The 26,779-nt window shown below is 41.8% G+C and overlaps 1 pseudogene; it reads left to right on the plus strand.

Annotated features, from left to right (window-relative positions):
* LOC134081928 (NACHT, LRR and PYD domains-containing protein 3-like) lies at window positions 1-26,437 on the plus strand (annotated as a pseudogene).
* Window positions 26,438-26,779: the final 342 nt, after the last annotated feature.

The raw sequence follows: 26,779 nt of genomic DNA on the forward strand, positions 1-26,779 counted from the left end.
AAGGAAATGCCAAGAGAATACAACTCAACACTGTAAGTTCCTTTGTTTACTAAATATAAATCGTAACATTTCTCTTGAGGTTTTGAGGTGTTTGTACATAACATGCCTATGTTATGTTTGTATGGAGTCCTATGTGTGGCCCTAATAACAGTTATGTGGAGAAGTACAGTAGATGGATGGATAGATAGATAGATAGATACTTTGTTGATCCCCAAGGGGAAATTCAAGTGCATTATATGTATCTGTTTGTGCATTGAGATTGCTATTCTGCTCTTCCCTTAAACTGCTATTGATATTTAAAGGGATATTTCGGGTTTTAAGACACAAAGTTATATGGGTTCCCTGTCAGCAACGTTGTGCATCAGCACTGACTTACCCCCCGACAGGGTCCTGTGAGCCGAGATCCAGCCGGTTTTTGATGCTGAAGAAAGTAGTCCGGCAAGTTGCTGGGTTCACAAAAGTAAAGTGTTTTTCTTCTCAAAACCATATGTGTTCAAAAGAGTGATATATTTGCACCACAGAAACGATGTCGAGGAAAAATTCAAACCTCGACATCACTTGGCACTATTTTTCTCGATTCCTATTACTGCGCGTGGACAACGTTTTTGTAATGCAAATGTGTCACTGTTTTTAACACATTGTTTTGAGGGAAAAAAAATGCTTTATTTTCGTGACCCCAGCCAACTGGCCGGACTACTTTTGTCAGCAACAAAATTGGACAGAAACTCGGCCCACGGGACACTGTTGAGGGTAAGTCAGTGTTGATGTACTACTCTGGTGGTGGGGATGCCATAGAGTTTGATGTGTAAAAACCCAAACTATCCCTTTAAAGACTGCCCTATACACATTACTGGCTACAGCCATAAACTGAAGAGTCACATTTTGCAATACAATACATTTTGTAATGTTGCATAATGTTGTTGAAACTACAGTGGGTATAGTAAGTATTCACACCCATGCTAAAGTTGACTAAAAAGAGGAATATAAAATCATCTTTTGAGAATTGATTGTAATGCCTTAATTCAAAAAATGAGTAAAAATCAAACTGCTAAGGACACTAATTTTCTTTGTGATTGAAGAATGTATCGTAAATAGATAAATGTTCTTCCTTAAATACAGGTTGCATAAGTAATTGACCCCTATGTTAAATTCCCATAGGAGCAGGAGGATTTTTTATATGTTTTTATTTTTAAAGGCCAGCTATTTCATGGATCCAGGATATTATGCATCCTGATAAAGTTCCCTTGGCCTTTGAAATTAAAATAGCCCCACATCATCACATACGCTTCACCATAGCTAGAGATTGGCATGGTGCTTTTTCCAGTTAGCCTATTAGCCTGTTTGATTTGCATTGAGCTCAATGAGCATCAAACAGGCTAATAGGCTAACTGGAAAAAGCACCATGCCAATCTCTAGCTATGGTGAAGGGTATGTGATGATGTGGGGCTATTTTAATTTCAAAGGCCAAGGGAACTTTATCAAGATGCATAATATCCTGGATCCATGAAATAGCTGGCCTTTAAAAATAAAAACATATAAAAAATCCTCCTGCTCCTATGGGAATTTAACATAGGGTCCAATTACTTATGCAACCTGTATTTAAGGAAGAACATTTATCTATTTACGATACATTCTTCAATCACAAAGAAAATTAGTGTCCTTAGCGGTTTGATTTTTACTAATTTTTTGAATTAAGGCATTACAATCAATTCTCAAAAGATTATTTTATATTCCTCTTTTTAGTCAACTTTAGCATGGGTGTGAATACTTACTATACCCACTGTATGCCACAGCTAATGTGTGCAGTAGTCTGAGCTCAAGGACAAACACAGTATTAAACTTCTATACTATATGCATGTGTGTATGTTGTGTTTACAGTGTGGGTCACAGATATTATACTACTGTATGTGTGTGTGTTGGCCTGTATGTTGTGATCACTGTGTGGGTCACTCAGATATTACACTATGCAGATATTATACCATAAACATACAGAGACACACATAAACAAACACACACACACAGAGAGAGAGAGAGAGAGAGAGAGAGAGAGAGAGAGAGAGAGAGAGAGAGAGAGAGAGAGAGAGAGAGAGAGAGAGAATGTGCAGGACCGAGTGGCTGTCATATTTCATGACATCTAGTTTTGAACGTTCCTATCCTCAGGGTGGATATGATAGGAATGCATATTCAATATTCATGACATGATCAAATAGATTCGCTTCAGAGAGTTTCCCTGTGAGTGAACCAGTCCAGCCAGTTCACTACACAGGGAAATTGTCTGGAAATATATATAAAAAAACATTTATATTACTAAACAAGCTCAAAACTCGTCTGGCAAAATAAAGGGTAAATAAGTAGTCTAGTCACCATACTAAGCTCAATCTTTTGAGATTGAACATCAGTCTGGGGAGTCTGCCCTTTATTTCTACTACTCATGAGGCGTGATCAATGGGCATCGTTCAAGGGACTCTGTACGCTTGGATGGTCCATCAACCAATCAGACCAACGAGCCGGTGCGTCTTTTGGATTTAAGATAGTTTGTGATTGGACCCAAATGTTGTGGACAGGAAGCAGAGGAGATAGATTTGCAGGTTTCCAGCTTGAGCTGCAGGCCGAAATCCAAATCTGCTGGCAGATCAGGCAGGGTTCATCCAGCTTAGTAAATAAGTAGAATACAAAAGATCAGCAGACGCATGTATCTCAGTGGCAGTGCTAAGATGAAGGCATGCAGATGTGGATTTGTGTTCACAAAAGTGTTTCTGAACAGGTGAGACATACAACAGTCTGTATTGGGACTCAGTAGGATTCTCCATCAAATGAGGAGGTTTAATGTGTAAAATAAATATATAAGCTAGCGCTCAGCAGAATTCTCCATCTAATGAGGAGGTTTAATGTGTAAAATAAATATGTAAGATAAAGCTCAGCAGAATTCTCCATCTAATGAGGAGGTTTAATGTGTAACATAAATATATAAGATAAAGTAAGATTCTCCATCAAATGAGGAGGAACAGAAGGATGATTAGATGGTTCAGTTTCTCCAGTGGAAAGGCAGTTCACCAAAAATACCTGAAAATATGCTCTGACCCTTTTACACATTAAACTAGTGGTACAATATACAGTAATGACTAGGTTTTTGGACAAAGCAATATTTAAAATGGAAAGGAATCCTCTATCTGAATCACTTTCCTTCTGCAAAACTCAGAATCACACGCTCAGACTGTTTTTGATTACTCCATATTGTACATTCAAGAGTTTCACTATCCGAAATTTGCCAGATAAATAAATATGGGAGTGCTTGGTGTAGGTCACTAGTCAGGGTCCTGACGAGCTTCTCGTGAGCACGGTGGCTCTGCGCTGGCATTACCGCTCGTGACTGTGAAGTGCATCATGGGATCGCGCCGGGCGATAACTGCGCTGGCAGGCGTCAGCCCGGAGTGACGACCGCGGGCACCCGAGAAGCTTAAGGTGAGATCGTGTCTGACCTGCTGCGGAGGCCAGGCAAGATGCCAGACGACGGATAATTGCGGCGCGAATAAGGGGACCAGACTGGACCTGAGCTATGAGAATATTGCAATTTAAGTAGCGATTATATTTATCCGTAGATAGCATGTTGGGCAAGATCGCTGGCCGGGGTCATGAAGTGCCCTGCTGGATCACACCAAATAGGCTGGGCTGCCAGCATTTGGTAAGATCTCTGTAAGCACCCCCGTCATAAGTGAGACAGGAGGCGAATCGGAGGCAAGCTGGAGGCGAACGGGGAGGTGGTGGGTTGCGAGCGAGAACAAACGCTACGGTAGCACCGGCAGGTGGGCCTTGACTAAGCAAGCGGTTTTATAGGAAGTGAAGGCGTGGCAAAGTTTCGTCACGTTTCTCTCGAACTTACGTTTGCAACGACATTTCAAGAGTTTCACTATCCGAAATTTGCCAGATAAATAAATATGGGAGTGCTTGGTGTAGGTCACTAGTCAGGGTCCTGACGAGCTTCTCGTGAGCACGGTGGCTCTGCGCTGGCATTACCGCTCGTGACTGTGAAGTGCATCATGGGATCGCGCCGGGCGATAACTGCGCTGGCAGGCGTCAGCCCGGAGTGACGACCGCGGGCACCCGAGAAGCTTAAGGTGAGATCGTGTCTGACCTGCTGCGGAGGCCAGGCAAGATGCCAGACGACGGATAATTGCGGCGCGAATAAGGGGACCAGACTGGACCTGAGCTATGAGAATATTGCAATTTAAGTAGCGATTATATTTATCCGTAGATAGCATGTTGGGCAAGATCGCTGGCCGGGGTCATGAAGTGCCCTGCTGGATCACACCAAATAGGCTGGGCTGCCAGCATTTGGTAAGATCTCTGTAAGCACCCCAACAAAGCCAATCATGTAGTGACCCCAGGCCAGGACCCTGCAACAGTGAAGTAAGTTTGTTCGAATGAGATTTCTGAAGTAGGGAAAGTTCGACCTGATGCAACGTGAACTCGGAGGACCACCGGCCTTGGGTTTTGAGGGCGAGATCTGACAGGCTATGTTGGCTGCGCCTTACTGATGAGTGGTTGAAATGACTAGTGGCAGAATACCGGATTGAGTAAAAGAGCGGGTGACCTGCTGGCCATCATCTCTAGTGAAGAGCGGGTCGGCCGGAAAGCAAAGGAGCAACATTGTGCGATGAGGTTAGCTAAAGATTGGTAGGGTTGAAGTGGCGGAACAAGTAAGATGTTCGTGTGGTTGATGATTTATTGTAAGGGCGTGCCTTGCGGGGATAGAGTGTACTCTGCGGGTAGGAGACAAGCATCCCAAAAATGCAAACAAATGCAACCCTGGCTAGGGCAAGGTAGGCTAATAGGTCAGGTGATTTGAAAGGCATCAAGAACCTTGGCAGGGTATGTGAGCAGGTGCTCTGCCCAGATAGCAAACACTCTGACTGTAGTATGGCATGCGTTTGGAATGCCCGTTTGAGGCAAATTTGGACCATAAGGAGTTTGCTATCTGGGAGGTAGAACGTTATTGCTGCAATGTGACCTAAATATTTAACGGTATGTACCAATTCCAATAGCGTTGGAAGAAGCTTGAAACAATGAGCGTTACCTAAAATGTGCACGTGTAGAAATCGATAATGTTATGAGGGGAACGTAGACATTATATCCCATGTACGCATGATCTGAAAATGAGGTTAAAGGTTTCCATAACGACTATGGAAGTGGTAAATGGATGTTACTGGTTCTTCTTTGCAGTCTCCGTCTCTAGAAACACAGAGCAATCCAGGCAAAATGGTAGCTGAACTAGAGAATGAATATGAACCTGAAACTGGGTGATTGATAAGAGACCAAGTTTGGCAGAGGCTATGGCTCAGCCAAAAGCTCTGCAGGGATCATGCAGGAGTCACTGCACGGATCCGTGCATGCACCCAGGGATGCAAGCAACTAGAAGATGAAGCAAGAGGGTTTAGTAAGGAGCAGAAATAGAAACTGAAGATTCGGTAACATCCGTAGATTGACCTGGTGGTAAAAGGAAGAAACGAGTTAAAATGAGGTGATGACCCCGAGAGTGATGGCACGACTCCAATGAAAGAGGTCAAGGGGTAACCAAGGACGCAGTCCTTGAGGGGAAAGGAGCGCAGGCACGAACGCGGTTCGGGCCAGCAGGAGATGATGGGGAGAGGAAAGATGTAGCGACGTGGCCGCTATGGTCACGGAAGGAGGTGGCTCAGCACGATACCTATAATGGAGAGAATTAGTTAAAAGACGGATTAATTATCGATGTGACAAATTAAAATATGAAGACCTGTGCTGCGGCTCTGTTGCTCCACTGGTCAGCTAGAAAGGGCAAAAATTGAAATTAGAAATGAGGTGTCTGAGTAAACCGGAGATATCAATGAGCTTAAATTAAGCAATATCGAGTGCAAAGAAGCAATACGAGACTGTGGCCAACCATGGTAGTTAGCCGCAAAAGGGAGTGGAGAGCAGCACGAATTATGGAGAAAATTCCGAGGAATGGCACAGGGCTACATGCTGGTGTATTATGCTCTATTGGATAGCTAAGGAAGGAACGGAGCAGAGCTACACGCTGGTGTATTATGCTCTCTTGGTCAGCTAGGGAAGGAACGGAGCAGAGCTACACGCTGGTGTATGCTCTCTTGGACGGCTAAGGATTTGGAACGGAGCAGAGCTACACGCTGGTGTATGCTCTCTTGGACAGCTAGGAAAGGAACGGAGCAGAGCTACACGCTGGTGTATGCTCTTTTGGACAGCTAGGGAAGGAACGGAGCAGAGCTACACGCTGGTGTATGCTCTCTTGGACAGCTAGGGAAGGAACGGCGCAGAGCTACAAGCTGGTGTATTATGCTCTCTTGGACGGCTAAAGAAGGAACGGTGCAGAGCTACGCGCTGGTGTATTATGCTCTCTTGGTCAGCTAGGGAAGGAACGGAGCAGAGCTACACGCTGGTGTATGCTCTCTTGGACAGCTAGGGAAGGAACGGAGCAGAGCTACACGCTGGTGTATGCTCTTTTGGACAGCTAGGGAAGGAACGGAGCAGAGCTACACGCTGGTGTATTATGCTCTCTTGGTCAGCTAGGGAAGGAACGGCGCAGAGCTACACGCTGGTGTATGATGCTCTCTTGGACGGCTAAGGAAGGAACGGAGCGGAGCTACGCGCTGGTGAAGGTGCTCCCTTGATCAACTAGAAAGGACTCTAATTTGACTTTAACTTGCTGCCACACTCTGATGGTGGAAGACGATGGCGAGAGATGTAGCGATAGTCGCTATGCTAGGGAAGGAGGAGGCTCAGGACGGCGCCTAAGCTGGAGGGGACTGGTCAAGACAGATGACAGGAATTAAATATGTAAGAACCTGTGCGCTGATGCTCCATTGGTCAACTAGAGAATGCAGAAGATTAAAATAGAACGACAGCATTTGAGTAAGTCAATCATGGATATCAAATCCACCGATTTAGCAATGTCAAATACAGAGGAGCAATAGAGGGATCTGTGCTGCAGCACTGGTGCTCTATTGATCAGCTAGAAAGTGTAGAAATATCATTAGAATCATGATATAAGCCATGCTGCGCCTACAGCACTGGTGCTCCACTGATCAGCTGGAAAGTGCAGAAAATAATATTAGAGCCATGATAAACGGACATGTGCTGCCTGCGGCACTGTTGCTACGATGATCAGCTAGAAAATGCAGAAAATAACGTAGAGCCACGATAGAAAAGGGACATGTGCTGCAGCACTGGTGCTCAGCTGTTGAGTGTAGAAACAGATTAGAACCATGAGACATGCTGCGCTTGCGGCACTGGTGCTCCATCGATTAGCTGGAAAATACAGAAAATAATATTAGAACCACGATAAACGGAGGTGTGCTGCTGCTCTGGTGCTACGTGATCTGCTGGAAAGTGCAGAAAATAACATTAGTAGCACGATAAAGACGTGCTGCCATTCTAAACGCCGAGGGAGGCACTTTAGAGGAGAAATCCCTTCTGCCCTCGAGAATCAGCTGCCTTATGGCCAGAGCAGGCATTGAGTTTGGGCTAAAGCGATGCTGCATGCTATATTTGTTACTATTGCAGATAGACATGAAATGTCTTCTTTGGTTTCATGCAGCGGCAGAAATTTACTTCGTATATTTCACGTGCACGGGGCGCAAATAAGTTCCAATAGTCGTGCAAATGAACTTGCTCTAAACGCCGGTCAATCGCCGAGATAACATTCGTTAACAGCCGAAGTTGTCAGCAGATAGTTGCTTACATTTGAGAAGCCAATTAGCTAGATTGCAGCTGTTTACAATATCGCTGTTTGATGCTATGCTTGTATCCTGCTAAAGTAGTCACTGCAAGTGAGCGAAGATTGAGATAGCTTTCAAGCTAAGCTAGAAACGACGAGAAAAGACGAAGATTGAAATAGGCCTAGCCTTCAAAATAAACTAGAAACTAAGACGGCAGCAGCAGTGTGTGACCGTCCTACACGCGTTAGCCTTTAGCCACCCGCAATGGGAGAAGGCTAGTTTGAAACTTTGATTGATATTGAAGCGAGGAAAATACAACGTGATATTGAAACGAGGGAGATATGGAAGTGGTAAACCGGCCCACGCAAGTCATTACCGAAACCGGCATAGCTCACTGAATGAACCCAAATGGATCCTCCAAACGAATCTAGTAGCGTCCATTCCGTGGACATAACCTAATTATCTATGCACAAACGCATCCGGAACGAAACTAGAGACAGCCAAACAATGGTGGCTATGTGGTTACGACGTTAATCTTTTAGACCGAAAAGAGCAGGCTTTACGGAACGGCTGAATATGAAGGAACAAAGAGAACGACCTCGTTCCAGTAGTTGTCCAGGCAGCCTAGGCACAAACACGAGTGAAATCGAATCCAGCAAGCTCTGTACGACGACAAGAGGGCGACGACAAAATCGTTTGCAGCGAGCAAAGATTAAGCAAGCAAGTTCGGCTGGTGCTGTTGCTTTTGCGAGCGAGAACAAACGCTACGGTAGCACCGGCAGGTGGGCCTTGACTAAGCAAGCGGTTTTATAGGAAGTGAAGGCGTGGCAAAGTTTCGTCACGTTTCTCTCGAACTTACGTTTGCAACGACATTAACAATCATTTTCTTCATCATTCTCTACTTGTCTATCTACTTCAATTTCAATTTCATTTCACTTATAGAGTGCCACAACATTACACATGTTTGATGGCACTTTACAGAGTGTTAAACATTCACAGACTCCCTAGATATCTACGACACAAGGGCCTGACCCATCTGCCTGGGGTCAGTTAGAGGGCAGTAAAGTCTGTAAACGTGAGAAGTGAATCGGTTAGTGAGGTGTAGAGAACAGAACGTGGTGTTTAAAGCCACCTGAGATATACAGTAGTGTATGTTACAAAGAGGAGGTAGAATGATAAAACTCTGCTTCCTCTTCTTCTCCTAGTAGGCTACTTGTAAACAGGTGGTGTTGTTTCCTCCTGGTCATTTGTGTTTGTGTTGTGATTATGTAAGGAATGATATGAACATTAGAGTCTAGAGAGACCCTCCCACTGCTGCAGCTGACAGGATGAGTGACAGCAGTGATCAGGAGAGAGAGCAGGCTGCAGGCCTCAGACCAGAGGATATGCTACTCCGGTGGATGACCTTGAAGAAGGACAAGAACATGGATCCTAGCAACAAATTATCACACTCTGATAATGATGAGTAAGTCAGTACACACACACTCACACACAAACACACACACACACACACACACACACACACACACACACACACACACACACACACACACACACACACACACACACACACACACACTTTGGAAATGAGATGGATGAGATAAGATACGAGGTGAATGCAAGAACTCATACAGGAGCTTCTCATCAATGACAAAGTAAATATCTAACCTGCAGATAAGAATACACAGTTTTACAGTGTGTGTGTGTGTGTGTGTGTATGTTAGCCTGTTTGATGCTGGTTGAGCTCAATGCAAATCAAACAGGCTAATAGGCCTACTGGAAAAAAGCACCATGCCAATCTCTAGCTATGGTGAAAGGTATGTGATGATGTGGGGCTATTTCAATTCCAAAGACCAAGGGAATTTTATCAGGATGCATAATATCCTGGATCCATGAAATAGCTGGCCTTTAGAAATAAAAATCGGCCTGCCCCTATGTTAACCCTACAGTAGCCCCGTTTACATGGACACTTCTATTCCGATTAGAAACGGAAAAAACAGCTCAATCGGAATAAAAATCGTCATATAAACACCTCAATCGGAATGAAAATCCTGATCCGATCAGAATTGTGATCGGAATAGAAGAGGTGGTGTAGTCCATTCCTATTCCGAATGAACGCTCATGTATACGGTCATTCGGATTGACCGTAATATATTCCCAATGAAAAGTAGCAAAAGACGGCTATTCCGATCAAAGATTCTAAAGCGCTTACAGACGTCTGATCGGAATAGAATGTAGCCCATGTAAACAGACGGCGCAAAAATGTTCAATCGGAATAGTTTAATCGGAATGACAAAAAAACTGTCCATGTAAACGTGGCTATTATGTGTTAAATTCCCATAGGGTTACATAGGGGGTCAAATACTTCCTTCCCTTAGCATTTAAGGAAAATATTTATGTATTTACGATACATTCCTCAATCACAAAGAAAATCTGTGTTCTTGGGGGTTTGACTTTTACTCATTTTTTGAGATCAATTGTCAAATGATGATTTCATATTCCTGTTTTAGCATGGTATCAAATACATGTGCTCCCCACTGTATAATCACTCCATAAGAAATGAGTTGATGTTAATCAGTTTCTTGTGTCTCCTTATGTAACCAGCCCACAGACACACAGACCTCCATCTCCAGTGCCCAGCTGTGTGTCCATGAAGAGTGATCAGTCCATTGGTCATATGCCCAAAATCAGCAGTAAACCAGTTACATCAGTTCTAGAGTGAGTAGTTATCAGTCTGTAGCTTTTATAAAAGTTTTTCAGACATGCCAGAGTCATGCAATGCTACACTCACATACACACGCACACGCACACGCACACGCACACACACACACACACACACACACACACACACACACACACACACACACACACACTTTGGAAATGAGATGGACGAGATAAATTACAATATGAATGCAAGAGGTCATACAGTAGCTTCTCATCAATAACAAAGTAAATATCTAACCTGCTGGTAGGAATACACAGTATTACAGTGGTGTGTGGATCTGCATGCATATGTGTGATGCTGTGTGTGTGTGTGTGTGTGTGTGTGTGTGTGTGTGTGTGTGTGTGTGTGAAAGAGAGAGAGAGAGAGAGAGAGAGAGAGAGAGATAATGTATTGTTGTTGTAAAACTAGTGTAAGTGTGAACAAACATATTCACTTCCATAAGAAATGAGTTGATGTTCATAAGTTTCTTGTGTCTCCTTATGTAACCAGCCCACAGACACACAGACCTCCATATCCAGTGCCCAGCTGTGTGTCCATGAAGAGTGATCAGTCCATTGGTCATATGCCCGACTTCAGCAGTGAACCAGTTCCACCAGGTCTAGAGTGAGTAGTAATCAGTCTGTAGTTTTATATTGTAAGTTACTCAGACATGCCAGAGTTATGCAATACTACATACATTCTACACACACACACACACACACACACACTTTGGAAATGAGATGCATGAGATAAGATATAAAGTAGTGGTGGGCCGTTATCGGCGTTAACGTGCTGCGTTAACCTGCAACTCTTATCGGCGATAAAAAAAAATGTCGGTGTTAATCTATTCTCAAAGTTGGGCTGGGAGCTGGGTCTATACCACGCAAGCTATGATCACTTTCACCTTATTATTTTAGCTCAAACGCCTAATGTTTAAGTGCGCCTGAAAACTCTAGGTCGCACTGGTGCACCTGACACTACTCGGCTGCTTTCTTTCACAAGTTGTCATTTTAGACTATGTGTGCAGGTGCAACTTTACCAAACAGTATAGAAGTAGCCCCCCTCTCCTTGGCCTGCTTTCTCTTGCCCTCCCTCTCCCTCTCTCTCCCTTGCGCGCTCAATGGACACCCGCCCCTTGACATGCACATTTAATCCAAATAAAACATTCACAATCGTGAAAGCAATGATGCATATAGAAGACGTTAGCTAAATTAATATTAATTCCGGTTAGCATCATTGCTGCAGAAAGTTGATTAAAACTCTTACATTCTAGTCACTCTTGTATGAGTCGACCGATAATCTACCAATGTTTTCCAACTCCAAAACTCTAAAGGAGAAAAAATATTAGCCCACATTGAAACTTACAGTAAACACACTTGGGGAAACTGAACAATCCAACCAGTAAACTATGATAAACTAGCCAACTATGCTACTTTGGTTTCATTTTGAGGCCTCAAGCAGACAGCTGAATTAAAGAAGCGGAGTTGTAATATGAATAGTAGGCTACAATTTGCATAAAGTGTGCTGTCATGAATATCAGAAATTTCAGTATGTAGAATAGGCCTTTATACGTAAATAACTATGTAAAGATTTTTTTATTGTGTTTCAAGCTTTTTCTAGGCTTTTTGTTGTTAAAAAATCATTATATGAAAGGACAGCGATAAAAAGATGACCTTTTAGCGTTAAAGGCGATGCAATGAAAAATGTGGTTGCATCCAAATTTTGTGTTGGTGCACCTGAAATTACAGTTTTTTCTGATTGGTTAAGCACTATTGGCTATTTTTGCAAAACTCTACACACAAATAGCAAAACCTTTCACCAAATTATCAAAACATTGTAGTTCTCTTGCAAAAGCAAACACAGCTTGATTAACTCTTCACACCTTTGTAAAAATGGTGTTTCTGTGTCAATCAGTAAACACAAGCCATCATCTACTAAGCACACATTGTGTCAACTACACACTGATGGTATGAATACAAGACACATCTGTCTTTTGCTTTCTCTGTGCACAAGGTAGGCTATCTATGTCAGTTTGAGGTCATACTTTTGTCATAGTTCTGTAAACATATAGGAATCCAAACTTCAAGTATTGGTGTTCACACTCATCAAAGCAAATACAAAGTCAAAACACAAAATAGTAATTAAATCTGTCTACATCATGACATCTCTCTGGGTTTGCATGCAATGTCCTCCTGTCCAAGGCACCGGGCTCCTTGTCCTCTCCCTCTCGCTCCTTCACCTCCACGTCCTCTTCCTAGGCCTCCTCTAATTCTCACTCTTCCTGCTCCTTCCATTGTACTCCACATGGATATCTTACCTGTGCCTTATTTACACTGCTTAGCCCCTTCAGACCCGCATTTTTTCTGTTGGGCAAAAAAAATAATATTCAGCTGATTCTTACTCCTATCCAATGTAGAAATAAACGTGAAAAAAAAAAAAATTAAAAATGATTTCTTTATAAGATTTTTTTAATGTCCATTCCAGTGGACATCTCGACTAAACGGGTGTAAAATGACGTGAGAACTTAGGGGGAAAACACTATGTTTTTAACATAGTAGTCTTGCAACAAATAATCCCACATGACTTAAACATTTAGAACTGAATGTTTTCATGTGTCTAAATGTTTTTATATGTCTGAGAGCAGGTCAAAACATGCACATTAAGTAAAATAATGTATGATTGTGTTTAAACTCTTATGCATATGCCCCATTTTTTGCCCGGAATTGCACATCATCTACTTAGGAGGGCATTGCTCCTACATACTTTGGCCCATCAAATGACCTCTTTGGAGAGCTGAGACCCTGTAGTTTCTTAGGAAACAATCTGGATAGCTGTGTGATCAAGTATGTGTGTGTGTGTGTGTGTGTGTGTGTGTGTGTGTGTGTGTGTGTGTGTGTGTGTGTGTGTGTGCTTGTCTCTGTGTGTGTGTGTGTGTGTGTGTGTGTGTGTGTGTGTGTGTGTGTGTGTGTGTGTGTGTGTGTGTGTGTGTGTGCGTGTGTGGTTCTGTATCTGTCTGAGTGTGTGTTTGTCTGTGTGTGTGTGTGTGTGTGTGTGTGTGTGTGTGTTTCTACATGTGTGTGCATGTATCTTTATATGTGTGTGTGTGTGTGTGTGCGTGTGTGTGTGTAGTGTACAGTCGCTACATGTACACTACATGGTCCCCCGTTAACCAAATTGCACCAAACTTGGCATACATTCAGAGGGTGTCATAATGATCCTAGACTTTAAATTTCATGCAGTTTGGAACCTGTCAACCAAAGATACCTGCGATTACAATGCCTCATTTTTGCTTTCTTTATTTTGACTAGGTGGCGCTATACATGAAATTAGTTGTTATGGGATGGGTTGACATGGCCCCTAGGCCCTGTGGTTCTCGATATTCACAGAAAACTGTGTCAGGCCATCTACAGGCCAGTTGGTGTACAGTCACTGAATGTACACATAAAATAATTTATTATATGCCCCCCCCATGAACGGAGTTCCATGAACCTTGGCATGCATTCAGATTCAACATCTCAATTGTGCTTCATAATTTTTAACTAGGTTGCCCTATACATAATTAGTGGTTATGGGGTGGTTTGCCATGACCCCTTAAGACCAACATTAAAAAAAAATATGGTCCTCCTACATCCTATGGTTCTCAAGATATTCACAGAAAACCGTGTCCGCCCTACCCTCCTTTTGGGGGGTCCAGTCCGGCGGGGGGGGGGGCCACGGATCAAAACAAAAAACTATGGTTATATGCTATCCTTGTGGGCCTACATGCCCACCAATTTTTGTGCACCCTGGTCTTTCAGTCTCCCAGGAATCCTTGACAAAAAATTACTCATAAGAAAACAACTAGGGAACTAGGTGTTGGCTAACCTCTCCAAGTACCTGATGTCCATTGCAATGGACATTAAACTTTAAAAAAATCCTGTACTACACTGTTATGAAATATATTCAAATTTACTTCACATATCATCACTTAAGATGGTTAGAATTATAGTGAGTCCAAAATGATTAAGCTAGCATACACATACATTCATATTTATGAGGGTTAAAACATGCTTACGCCTCCTCCTGTCAAGCTTCAGTGCCATGCTTGTCTTGTCTGATGTCTGAAGTGCCCTCAGATCAAGTTACAGGTCAAAACTGCATTTTGATTGGATCATCAGTATCCAATCAGTAACACATAATTTTTCAAATGGTGAAATGACAGATTTTTATTGGTTTAGACCCAATTAAACATCATGTCCATTGCAATGGACGTGGGGTCCGAAGGGGTTAGGCTGATTGCAAAGTGAACTAATGATCTAAAACAGTTTTCACATGTGAAAATGTGCCAGACAGTTGGCAAAATAGTGTTAATGATAGCCATACATGTGTATGATTTTGCTAGGAGTGTGTTGAAAATTTGGTAAAAGAGTGTTGTGCAATGAATTGTGCCTACAGTTTTGCAAAGTGTGTGTTACAAAATTGCAAACTGAGTTCAAAGCAGGGTTTGTGCTTTTAGTTTTGCAAACTCAGTGAGTGGTTTTGCTATGTGTTAATAGTTTTAGAAATTGTGCTACAAGAATCACGAGTAGTGCTTTAGCATTCAGAAAAAACTGTAATCTAGATTAATTTCAAGATTACAGTAAAATTAATCTAGATTTAAAAAAAATAATCTATGCCCACCTCTAATATAAAGTGAATGCAATGCCCCGCCCATCAAACGGAAATAAGTGGCTTTCTGTGCTACACTGGAGCTGAAGGTCAAAGTTGACAGGAAGAGATAAAACAGTGAATACTGGTTATGTTTGTGATATGACGTGTGGACATAATAGTTAATTGGTTTCTTGTGCCTCTTTGTGTTTGCAGACCACAGACAAAGAGACCTCCATTTCTAGTGCCCAACTGTGATGAGGACCTGAGGAGAGTTATAGAGAATTACAAAGCCAGTCTGAAGAGGAGGTTTGAGAACATCTCTGAAGGCATCATCAAACCAGGAGCTGAGATACTCCTCAATAAGATCTACACAGAGCTCTACATAACAGGAGGAGAGAGTGAAGGGGTGAATAAGGAACATGAGGTTTGGCAGGTAGAGTCAGCGTCTAGATCTCAAAACACAGAAGACATACCAATCAACTGCAATGACATCTTCAAGCCCTTACTTGGACAGGAGAAGCACATCAGAACTGTAATGACCAAGGGTGTTGCTGGTATTGGAAAAACTGTCTCAGTTCAGAAGTTCATTCTTGATTGGACAGATGGGGTAGCCAATCAAGATATAGATTTTATGTTTCCCCTTTCTTTCCGTGAACTGAATTTGGTCAGGAGTAATGATCAGTATAGTCTTCACAGCCTCCTGCTTGACTTCCACCCTGAGCTGAAGGAGCTGAATGATGGTGAAGGATACAAAGACTGTCAGATTGTGTTCATCTTTGATGGTTTGGATGAGAGTCGGTTGACTCTGGATCTTGAACAGAACAGTGAGTTGTCTGATGTAAAACAAACATCATCATTGGATGTTCTGATGACGAGCCTCATTCAGGGAACTCTGCTTCCCTCTGCACTCATCTGGATAACCTCACGACCAGCAGCAGCCAGTCAAATTCCTACTCAGTACATTGATCAGGTAACAGAGGTACGAGGATTCAATGACCCACAGAAGGAAGAATACTTCAGGAAGAGAATCAGTGATGAGAATCAAGCCAACAGAATTATCTCACACATCAAGGCATCCAGGAGTCTCCATATTATGTGCCACATTCCAGTCTTCTGTTGGATTGCAGCTACTGTACTACAGCAGATGATGAAAAAGAAAAACATCAAAGACATTCCCAAAACGCTGACTGAGATGTTCATACACTTCTTACTCATCCAGACCACCAGGAAGGGTCAGAAATATCAGAGTGAAACTGAAGCAAATCAAGAGAAACTTCTCAAGTCTCAGAGAGACATATTACTGAAACTAGCAGAATTGGCTTTCAAAAGTTTGGAAAATGGAAATCTAATGTTCTACGAGGAAGACTTGCGAGTCTGTGGCATTGATGTCAATGAAGCCTCAGTGTACTCTGGCATGTGCACTGAGATCTTCAAGACAGAATCTTTGCTTCACCAGTTGAAGGTCTACTGCTTTGTGCATCTGAGTGTCCAGGAGTTTCTGGCAGCTGTGTTTGTGTTTCACTCGTATTTGGCAAAGAACCTTGAAGCTGTGAAATCTCTCATCAGTGATGAGCGTAGAGATTAACTCAATCCATCAAAATTATCCTCTCTTCAATCAGCACTAGGAGTTAAAGACAACTTACATGTTTTACTGAAGAGTGCAGTTGATAAGGCTTTGGAGAGCCAGAACGGACACCTGGATCTCTTCCTTCGTTTCCTGATGGGCATTTCTCTGGAGAGAAATCACAAACTTCTGCAAGGTCTACTGAACCGCACACACAGCAGTTCTTATAGTATCAAGGAAACATGTCAGTATATGAAGAAGCTCAACAGAGAAGGTCTCTCTCCTGAACGATGCATCAATCTTTTCCACTGCTTATTTGAAATGAATGATGATTCCATGCACAAAGAAATTCAGACTTACTTGTCTTCACCAAAGAACATCAATCAGGAGCTTTCTCCTGCCCACTGTTCAGCACTGGCCCACATACTTCTGATGTCTAAGGAGGTGCTGGATGAGTTTGACCTGAAGAAATACAACACATCAGATGAGGGACGCAGGAGACTGATCCCAGCTGTGAGGTGCTGCAGAAAGGCACAGTGAGTTTCTTATGGAGAGACTCTGCTAATTATAGTGACTAAATATAATTTTGTAGTTACTGCTGTTTACTACTGATCTAGTCCTTCAGTATTAAACAATGGCTAAAGCTCTATAGTCATACTTTAAAGAAGAGGGGATTTCACTTTCCATATTCACTGCAGGATTGTGGTTGATGCCATAACATTATACTTACATTAATCTAATGCTTATATTTAAATAAGCCTGTTAACATTAATGTAAAATCGAATGTTGTAGGTGTTTGTGTGTGTGTGTGTGTGTGTGTGTGTGTGTGTGTACCTGCATGCTTCATGCATTTGAATGAGCTGTGTCGTGTGATCATGTTAATTGGTTTTTTGAGCCACTATTTGAACAGCATATTTTCCATTAATCAATTTCTGTAATATGTTTTCTTTTGTCTTGTTGTTATGCAGACTTAATGAATGCAAACTCTCAGAGAAGTCCTGTGAGATTGTGGCTGCTGTTCTACAGTCACCAAACTCCCTGATAGAGCTGGACCTGAGTCACAATGACCTGGGAGACCCTGGAGTTCAACTTCTCTCTAAGGGACTGTCTAGTCCTAACTGCAAACTGCAAACATTAAGGTTGGTGTAAGGCCATACATTTACTGATAAGTTTTGTATTTGTTTGTTTCCTTAATTGTTGTTGTGAGTAATATGCTATTGTGACACGGAAACAATAATAAATGCAAATGTTTGGTTAAGTCAGGGCTCTGACTTTGCCACTCAAGGATATTCACGATACTATCCTTAAGCCACTGCTTTGTTCTTTTGGCAGTATGTTTAGGATCATTGTCGTGTTGGAAGGCGAATTACCTGCCCATCTTCAGCTGTCTAGCAGAGTGACGCAGGTTTTCCTCAAGAATTTGGGTGTACTTGGCAGCATCCATTTTCCCTTCTATCCTGACCAATTGCCCAGTCCCCGCTGAAGAGAAACATTCCCACAACATAATGCTGCCCCCACCCTGCTTCACAGTAGGTATTATGTATTATGTTGTGGGAATGTTTATCTTCAGCGGGGACTGGGCAATTGGTCAGGATAGGAGGGAAAATGGATGCTGCCAAGTACACCCAAATTCTGGAGGAAAACCTGCGTCCCTCTGCCAGACCGCTGAAGATGGGCATGGTCATTCGCCTTCCAACACGACAATGATCCTAAACATACTGCCAAAAGAACAAAGCAGTTGCTTAGGGATAGGAAGGTGAATGTCAGAGCCCTGACTTAAATCCTGTAGAAAATCTGTGGATTGACTTGAAGAGAGTAGTCCATTGCCGTTTCCCACTGACTGAGTTTTAACAATTCTGCAAGGAACATTGGGCAAATTTTCCCCAATCTAGGTGTCCAAAGCTTATAGAGGCATATCCAAAAAGATTGATGGCTGTAATGAAAGCAAAACGAAGGTGTATAAAGTATTAAATCAGGGGTATGACTTTTCCAACCCTTTTATTCTAGTTTTTCATTTTTTGTTATTTTTCAAAACTGTTGTCTTTTTGTCATTATTTTTATGTCGTACAGCTAAATTTGTAAATAAAACTGGAAAATATTTTTTAGAAATGGGTTTTGATTTCAGGCTGTAAGACAAAAACTAACTAACTAACTAACTATTTCAAAGGGGTAGACTTTCTATAGGCACTGTATACTGTATACAGTATATAAAACATGAACCAAGGAGTAAACATTACCGTCAACAGCCACGAGAGGGTGCTAGGCTTGTGGAATGAGATTGGAAGCTTGGTGAACTTAGAAGTTAGAGGATTCAGGAATGTAACCTCCGGGAAATGTGTTAAATATTATGTACAAGTCCTGTGCACTTTCAGTCGGAGATTAGGGCCTACACTATGGTTAAAACACGCGTCCTAAACATTCCTCACCCATTATCCAGACATGAATGAAAACATCTGAAAACAAAACTCACAGCCATAGGCTATTTTGAGAATGATCAACAGTTTCGTTCAACAGATCTTTATCACCTGAAACGTTGCCTCTAGTAAATAAATAAAGTATTTTTGGAGCCGTTATACAGTGTGCAGACTATCCCCTTCTCTCTTTGGCACGTTTTTGTCTGCCACATGTTTAAAAATTGTTTTGCGCACCCGTCTCCTCAAACTTGTCTCAACTTGCCACCATTCACTCCTTCGAACATTTCCAGTAGAATTCACAATCTTTTTGGCCTCTATGTGTCCAGTTACATAGTCTTTATCTGATCTTGGTCTTGGATTTTGTGAAATACATTTCTAAATAAATGTGACTTATAGTCTGGTGCAACTTATATAGGTTTTTTTTCTTTTCATGAGGCATTTTGTGATTTTTACATGGGGGCGACATATAGTCCAGAAAATACTGCATATATTGTATCTATTCATGTTATCTTTTGCTGTGTTTTTATATAGGCTTGCTGACTGTAAGCTCACAGATAAATTATGTGAGATTTTTACTTCAGTTCTGCAATCAACCAACTCTCTGCTACAGCTGGACCTGAGTGACAATGACCTGGGAGATTCTGGAGTTCAGCTCCTCTCTGGGGGACTATTCAGTTCCAACAGCATACTACAGACATTACGGTTGCATGCATTTCCTGACATTTTTTATTTGCTTGTTTAATTAGGCAAATATTGTCTGATACCGATGTTAGGCCAATATAACCTACATCTTTACAGTTTGCCATATTACACATTGCACTACATCTTATTAAAACCTTTAAAGAGGTCATAGAATGGATTAATCAAGTATAGTACTGTGTTTTCTGATGTTAAAATAGTATATATTCAACTTTGATATCTGAAAAATAAACTCAATTCCAATTTTACAAGCCCAATTAAAACCTTATGTTTAGGCTGGGTATTGAAATGGTCTTTTTGACTAAATGGCGCCCTCTTTGGCAACATCAATTGAACTTCAATGGCTTCGAGATATTTGACATAGGCTTTGTTCTAATTTGCCAATTTTTTTGTGGCTATTTATAAGTTCAAGATGTTCATATGAACGAGGGCACAATTACGCTTCATGTTCATGATAGCTTTTTGGTTATGCACAACCTCTCCTAATTTATCAAAACCAAGGCAAAAATTGTCTCCTTTAAAATGTGTGTGTATGAGTCTGTGTTCTATGTTATCACAGGAGAATAATGTCTCCTGCTTATGTTGACTATTGTTATGGGTGGCTCTAAGGCAGCAACATAAAATGGAGTTTATCAAAACATTTATTTCAATAAATAAAAAATCAGATTAATGTCACATTCACACCATATCTGTGGTGTGCGCATTCTGTCACATTTGTGGCAAAGGTTTGGCAAACGATGGGCTGTTTGCTATTGGAGTTGATGTCTGTGTAAGAAGGAAAGGAAAAGTGTCTAAGACAGATGCAGTGCTGCTTTCTACCTGACATGGAACCTCGCCTCTTCTTTCAGAGAGAATGGCTGAATCCCAAAGTGAGTCCTGAGGACTAGGGACTCAGGACCAGATGTACTAACGTTTTGCGCCCATTTCAGGCGTAACGTGCGCATATAAACATAGGGAGGATATGTACAAACAAGCCGCAATGAGGGAAACGCGCAGATTGCCTGCCGTGGGAGCTGAACATGGCTATTTGCGCTTTTCCGTGTCATGCATATTAATTCATGGGCGGATCAGGTGAAAATGGGTGTAAAGCGCAACTACAGGGGAGGAGAGGTGCTAATAGTGATTGATTAAGTATTCCGCCAGATGTATGAAAACAGCGCACGTCTATTTTGTGTTGAAAAACTTCCGCCTTCTGAAAGCAGGTGTAATCCAGATTGCAGTTAAATGTGTCTATTAGAAAAACGTTTAGAGACAGCTGAATCAATATTCAGAGCATCCGTTTTCTTCATTGTACTATGTCAAAACAACCTTAACTTTTGTTTGCCTCTCTAAAATCGTATTTTCTCTTTCACGACATAGCCTACACGTCCCAATCTGTTATAGGCATTAAGTCATATCCCAAGTCTACGTGCAGTAAATAGTTCAAGTATTTTTTTAAGTGGATTTGAAGATCTACTAGGCCTACTCTGTCTGTCGCTGCTCGTTGACATCTCTTTGAATCGTGTATGACCGCTAAACTTTGATTATTTTTATTGCTGCAATATTCAACTGCGCTCGTTGTTCAGCTCTGCATGCGCAATTGGCGTGATACAGAGGGAACGGGTGGCTCTGAACGCAATTAACGTAATGAAGTGACAGCTTAGTAAATACCACGCAATATAGCAAAGCACAGCGTTCGCACTCTGCGCATACAAAAACTCGCTATTAGCGCTGTCTTAGTACATCTGGCCCTCAGACACTTAATTGATCTCAGTCATTCTATTTACTCAATTTCCCAATTTCTCCTCACTCAATAGCCGACAAATGTGATGTGATGTGGAAATCGCTGCTCTTTCGCTTTGAAAATGTTCTCATTGGACATTTCAGAGCAAAAAGTAGAGAGTCAGAGGGGGCATGCCCTGAGATATTGCCACTCAAGGAAGGACTCTTGTTCAATCAGAAATTAATAAATAGTTTAACCAGACCTATCTGTGGTAAAATGAACTCAACAGTGTCACCAGTGGTATGCATGAAATAACAATTAAAAGGACAATTTCTCTCTCTCTCTCTCTCTCTCTCTCTCTCTCAGGCTCTCTGATTGTCTCATCTCAGAGAAGGGTTGTGGTTTTCTGGCATCAGCTCTGACTTCAAACCCCTACCACCTAAAAGAGCTGGATCTGAGCTACAATCATCCTGGAGAATCAGAACTGAAGCTGTTATCTGCTACACTGGAAGATCCTGTCTGTAAACTGACGATACTGAAGTATGTTCAGAATAAACCCCAGTGTTGCACATTTAGACATTGTCTCCATTGTGGAGACCATAGTTATTTCTTCATAGCGATTGTAGTGGCCTATTTTCAAATGTGTATTGTAATAGCTGCTTTACACTGAAGTACATTAGTTATCTCTTAGATGCAATGTCCAACAGTGCAAATATTTAGAGGTATAACATAGGCCAATGTTAATGAACCTTTGCCAATAGCCTACTGTTTGTTTGTAACTGTTTGGAGAAAGCATATTTGCTACAAACATTCACCACTGTTCGCCACATTTGAACACCTCTCAGATTCCGGGCCGGGAGATGAACAGAAAGACAGGGAGATGAGGAGAAGAACAGGGAGATTTTTATCCCCAGGAGAAAAAAAAATCTATTTTCTGATGATTTCTGATTCTGACAGGGGACCTATTATTTCTATCAGGACTCTTATGAATTAGATCAAATGTAACACATTTAAGTTAAATCAAGTTAATTTAAGGCCTATTATCACTGTCAGCTACCAAAGAAAGTAGTACAACAATTCAGGGAGTTTCACTGTTGAAAAAGTATAATTGTCAATCAGAGGTATAGTTCTCAGGTTGATCACTAACTCTGATCAAGTACAGGACAGACAGTGTCAGGGCTGTTAACTTCATGATTGTCTCCTTCTGAGAACTAGATGGCCCTTGTGGCGTCACCTTGAGACAAATGTATGCCTTTGTATGTGACAAAGACATTTGGAGAGAGAGTTACTTCTAACCTTGTACTTCAAACCTACATTATCTTGGCATTACTACTACATAATTCTTATAATACTATGTTTATTTTTCTCTTATTTTGTATATTTATACTATGTTTTATTTCTATCCTTACTTTTTTGTCTTTGTTGTCCATATTGCTGGTTGCTAGTCTTTAACCCTGCACTGTTGCACTGTTGGACTTATGGATTTTCATAAAATTTTCAGGGAAAATGACCCAAGAAAGAAACGATTACATTTTGGGAGTGATCTGTAATTTCCTCGGGATTCCGGAGCCATTTATGTATTTCGCTTAGTGGTGTAATGGCATGGTATGGTCACGTGATGGCGATCTGAATAGTTCAGGTGTATGACAACCTACGAACAACAATGCAGGCGGAGAACTGCGTTCTCTGCGTGCTTTTCTAGTTTTTAGTCATGTGGATTTGTTATTATGACCGCTGCGCAGCGAAGTCGAGGTCATATAGGTCAAGTCAGATTTGGGGTTTTCTTTGTTTTGTTTTTTTTGCGCAAAGCAAATGTCCGTCAAGGATTCCCAGGAGACTGGAAACCGAATCGCACGAAACTTGGTGGGATGTAGCCCCACATGGATAGCATGTCGCCATTGTTTTTCCCTTTTGATCCGTCGCCCCACGAAAGGAGGGTAGGGCGAGATCCTTTTCGGTAAATATCTCGAGAACAATAGGGGCTTGGAGGACCATCCTCCTTTTGTAAGTTGCACTTCACCGTTTTTTCATATTAAACTATGTAATTCCCCTAATTAAGACAAGTTGATACATACCTCTCACATTTCAATGTGTGCACTCACTGGCTCTGGTGCACAGCACTACTTTGATAGCACTTAGGTAGCCCTGTTCATTCATTAGTAGAGTACGAGTAGTCACACGACCAAGTATGGTGAGACAAAATAAAACGTGGTGCATTTCTAAGCGGGTAAGAGGGATAACTATGTTGTGTGGCGGAATAACACTTGAGAGCACTTCGACTCGTCGCAGTATATCATCACTCTTGCACTTTCAGTTTCACTTTGGAGACACCCTCTGAATCTGTCTTCACTTCATATCTGGAGAAACAAACACGACAGCAGATTTTTTTTCAATGGGACGACAAATAACCTTACACTTCACTGTTGGCACACACAGAATGGTCAGATGGTTCATGTGAGTGAAACTTTGTTTTTCTTACAGAACTGACCATGCTTCTGTAAGCAGAGCACGACCACGTTTGCTGAAATGTAAGTTTTTATTGTTTATTCATTATTTGTGAATTCACATTGGGTGTCCAATAGCAAAGTGTGCGTCTCTCTATGTTGCGCCTGTGTGTGTGTGTGTGTGTGTGTGTTTTGGTAGGATGAGTAGGAATGGGTGTGTCTCTGTGTGTGCTGGTACAATGAGTTTATCTGTTGTCTGTGCGTGTTTGTTGTTAGGGTGAGTGAGTGTGTGTTTGTGTGTGTGTGTGTGTGTGTGTGTGTGTGTTTTGGTAGGATGAGTAGGAGTGTGTGTGTCTGTGTGTGTGCTGGTACAATGAGTGTATCTGTTGTCTGTGTGTGTATGTTGGTAGGGTGAGTGAGTGAGTGAGTGTGTGTGTGTGTGTGTGTGTGTGTGTGTGTGTGTGTGTGTGTGTGTGTGTGTGTGTGTGTGTGTGTGTGTGTGTGTGTGTATGTGTGTTGACATGGGGTGTGTGTGTTGGTAGACTGAGTAGCAGGGTGTGTGTGTGTATAAACAGTATGTGTGTGTGTGTGTGTGTCACTCCCCATTTTTCTGATGAGGATTTTCTCTCTCCTCTTGTCTGCAGATGCCTGTGATCTCACACTGGACCCAAACACAGCACACAGACAACTCTTTCTCTCTGAGGGGAACAGAAAGGTGACATGGGTGGATGAGGAGCAGCCGTATCCTGAACACCCAGAGAGATTTGGCTACTATCCTCAGGTGTTGTGTAGAGAGGGTCTGACTGGACGCTGCTACTGGGAGGCTGAGTGGAGTGAAGAAGGAGCTCGTATATCTCTGGCCTATAAAAGCATCAATAGGACAGGGGGTGATGATGACGTCATCATGGGACAGAATGCCAAGTCCTGGAGTCTGGAATGCTCTCCTCACAATTACTCTGTCTGGCACAATAAGAAACGCACTGACATACCTACCCCCCCCTCCCGCTCCGAAACAGTAGGTGTGTACCTGAACTGGCCGGCCGGCACTCTGTCCTTCTACAGCGTCTCCTCTGATACACTCACCCACCTGCACACGTTCCACTCCACATTCACTGAGCCCCTTTATCCGGGGTTTAGGATTTATTATTCTAACTCCTCAGTGTCCCTGTGCCAGATCACATGAGCTCTTCCTCCCACAGGAATGTCCACCTGTCACCCTTTCTCTCTACCCTCAGTCTCTACTCCCCCCTTCCTTCTCTTCCTCTCTCTCTCTCTCTTTCTCTCTACCCTCAGTCTCTACTCCCCCCTTCCTTCTCTTCCTCTCTCTCTCTCTATCTCTCTCTCTCTCTCTCTACCCTCAGTCTCTACGCCCCCCTTCCTTCTCTTCCTCTCTCTCTCTCTCTCTACCCTCAGTCTCTACTCCCCCCTTCCTTCTCTTCCTCTTCCCTCTCTCTCTCTCTCTCTCTCTCTGATTCTCGATCGGTGACGATTGGTGCAACTGATCCCTGGGTTAGATATTCATATACTCAATTTATAGACTACTGCTTTTGGTGAACTAAACAAATGCTGATATTGTTTATAATAAGGATACTAACATACCTTTGTTGGGGTTTGTTTCCTTTTATTGTGTGCTCTGATTGTAAAGTGTATTTGTTGGGTTACCTGCTTGTGAAGAGGAGTTGGGAAGCAGCCTTACACCCAGCTGTGTGCTGTACAAAGAAAGCGCTAGTACCGAGTTTTTCTATGTACGAACAGCGAACACTGTGCAGCGTCACAACAGCGTCCATGCCAAGAAAAGGCAGACCGATTACAAAGATACAAGGATACAAGGAGGTTTATTTGTCACATGTGTATCATTACTAAAGTATATAATATAATATATATATATATATACACACATACAGTGTGGGGCACATGCATTTGATACCATGCTAAAGTTGTCTAAAAAGAGGAATATCATCATTTGACAATTGATCTTAAAGGGATAATCCGGAGTGAAATGCACTTTAGATCAATTTTTCGGACTATTGGGAGTACATACGTTGAGTTGACACCAAAATCATGTCATTCGGATGTATTTTGAGAAAGTTCGAGTTCACCGTTTTTAGCCAAAACTCGTTAGCCTGAAAGTGACCGGGGCAAGTCCTTTCACCACTACAAAACGCTATTTTTACACCTCTTGCCTTAATTAAAAAAAGAGTAAAAATCAAACAGCTGAGGACACCAATTGTTTTTTGTCATTGAAGAATGTAGTGTAAATAAATAAATGTTCTTCCTTAAATGGTAGGGACCATAAATATTTGACCCATAAGTTAAATTCCCATAGGAACAGGAGGCCAGCTACTTCATGGATCCAGGATATTATGCATCCTGAAGTTCCCTTGGCCTTTGGAATTAAAATAGCCCCAGTTCATCACATACCCTTCACCATAGCTAGAGATTGGCATTAGCTTAGCCAGTTAGCCTATTAGCCTGTTTGATGCTCACTGAGCTCAATGCAAATCAAATTATTATTATATGTTTTTTGTCAACAAATAGTCCTAATTGAAGGCCTAACCACTGAATGCATCGTCCACCACTGTTGATATGTGTGTGTGTGTGTGTATATATATATATATTTGTATGTCGCTTTGGACAAAGGCGTCTGCTAAATAACCATAACCATAACCATAACCATATATATATATATATATATATATATATATATATACATATACATATACATATATAAACATATATATGTACATATAGTATATTAGAATACTGTTTTGGTGATTGGTGATGCTGAACAAAAACAAATGCTGATTGCTTCCTTCATATTTTGCGGGGTTTTTATTATTATTATTATTATTATTATTATTATTATTATTATTTCCTGGTCTGAGGTGTCAGTGTTTATATATGTGTTAACACA

This window comes from Sardina pilchardus, chromosome 1 (assembly GCF_963854185.1).
Source record: "Sardina pilchardus chromosome 1, fSarPil1.1, whole genome shotgun sequence".
Classification (NCBI taxonomy): Eukaryota; Metazoa; Chordata; class Actinopteri; order Clupeiformes; family Clupeidae; genus Sardina; species Sardina pilchardus.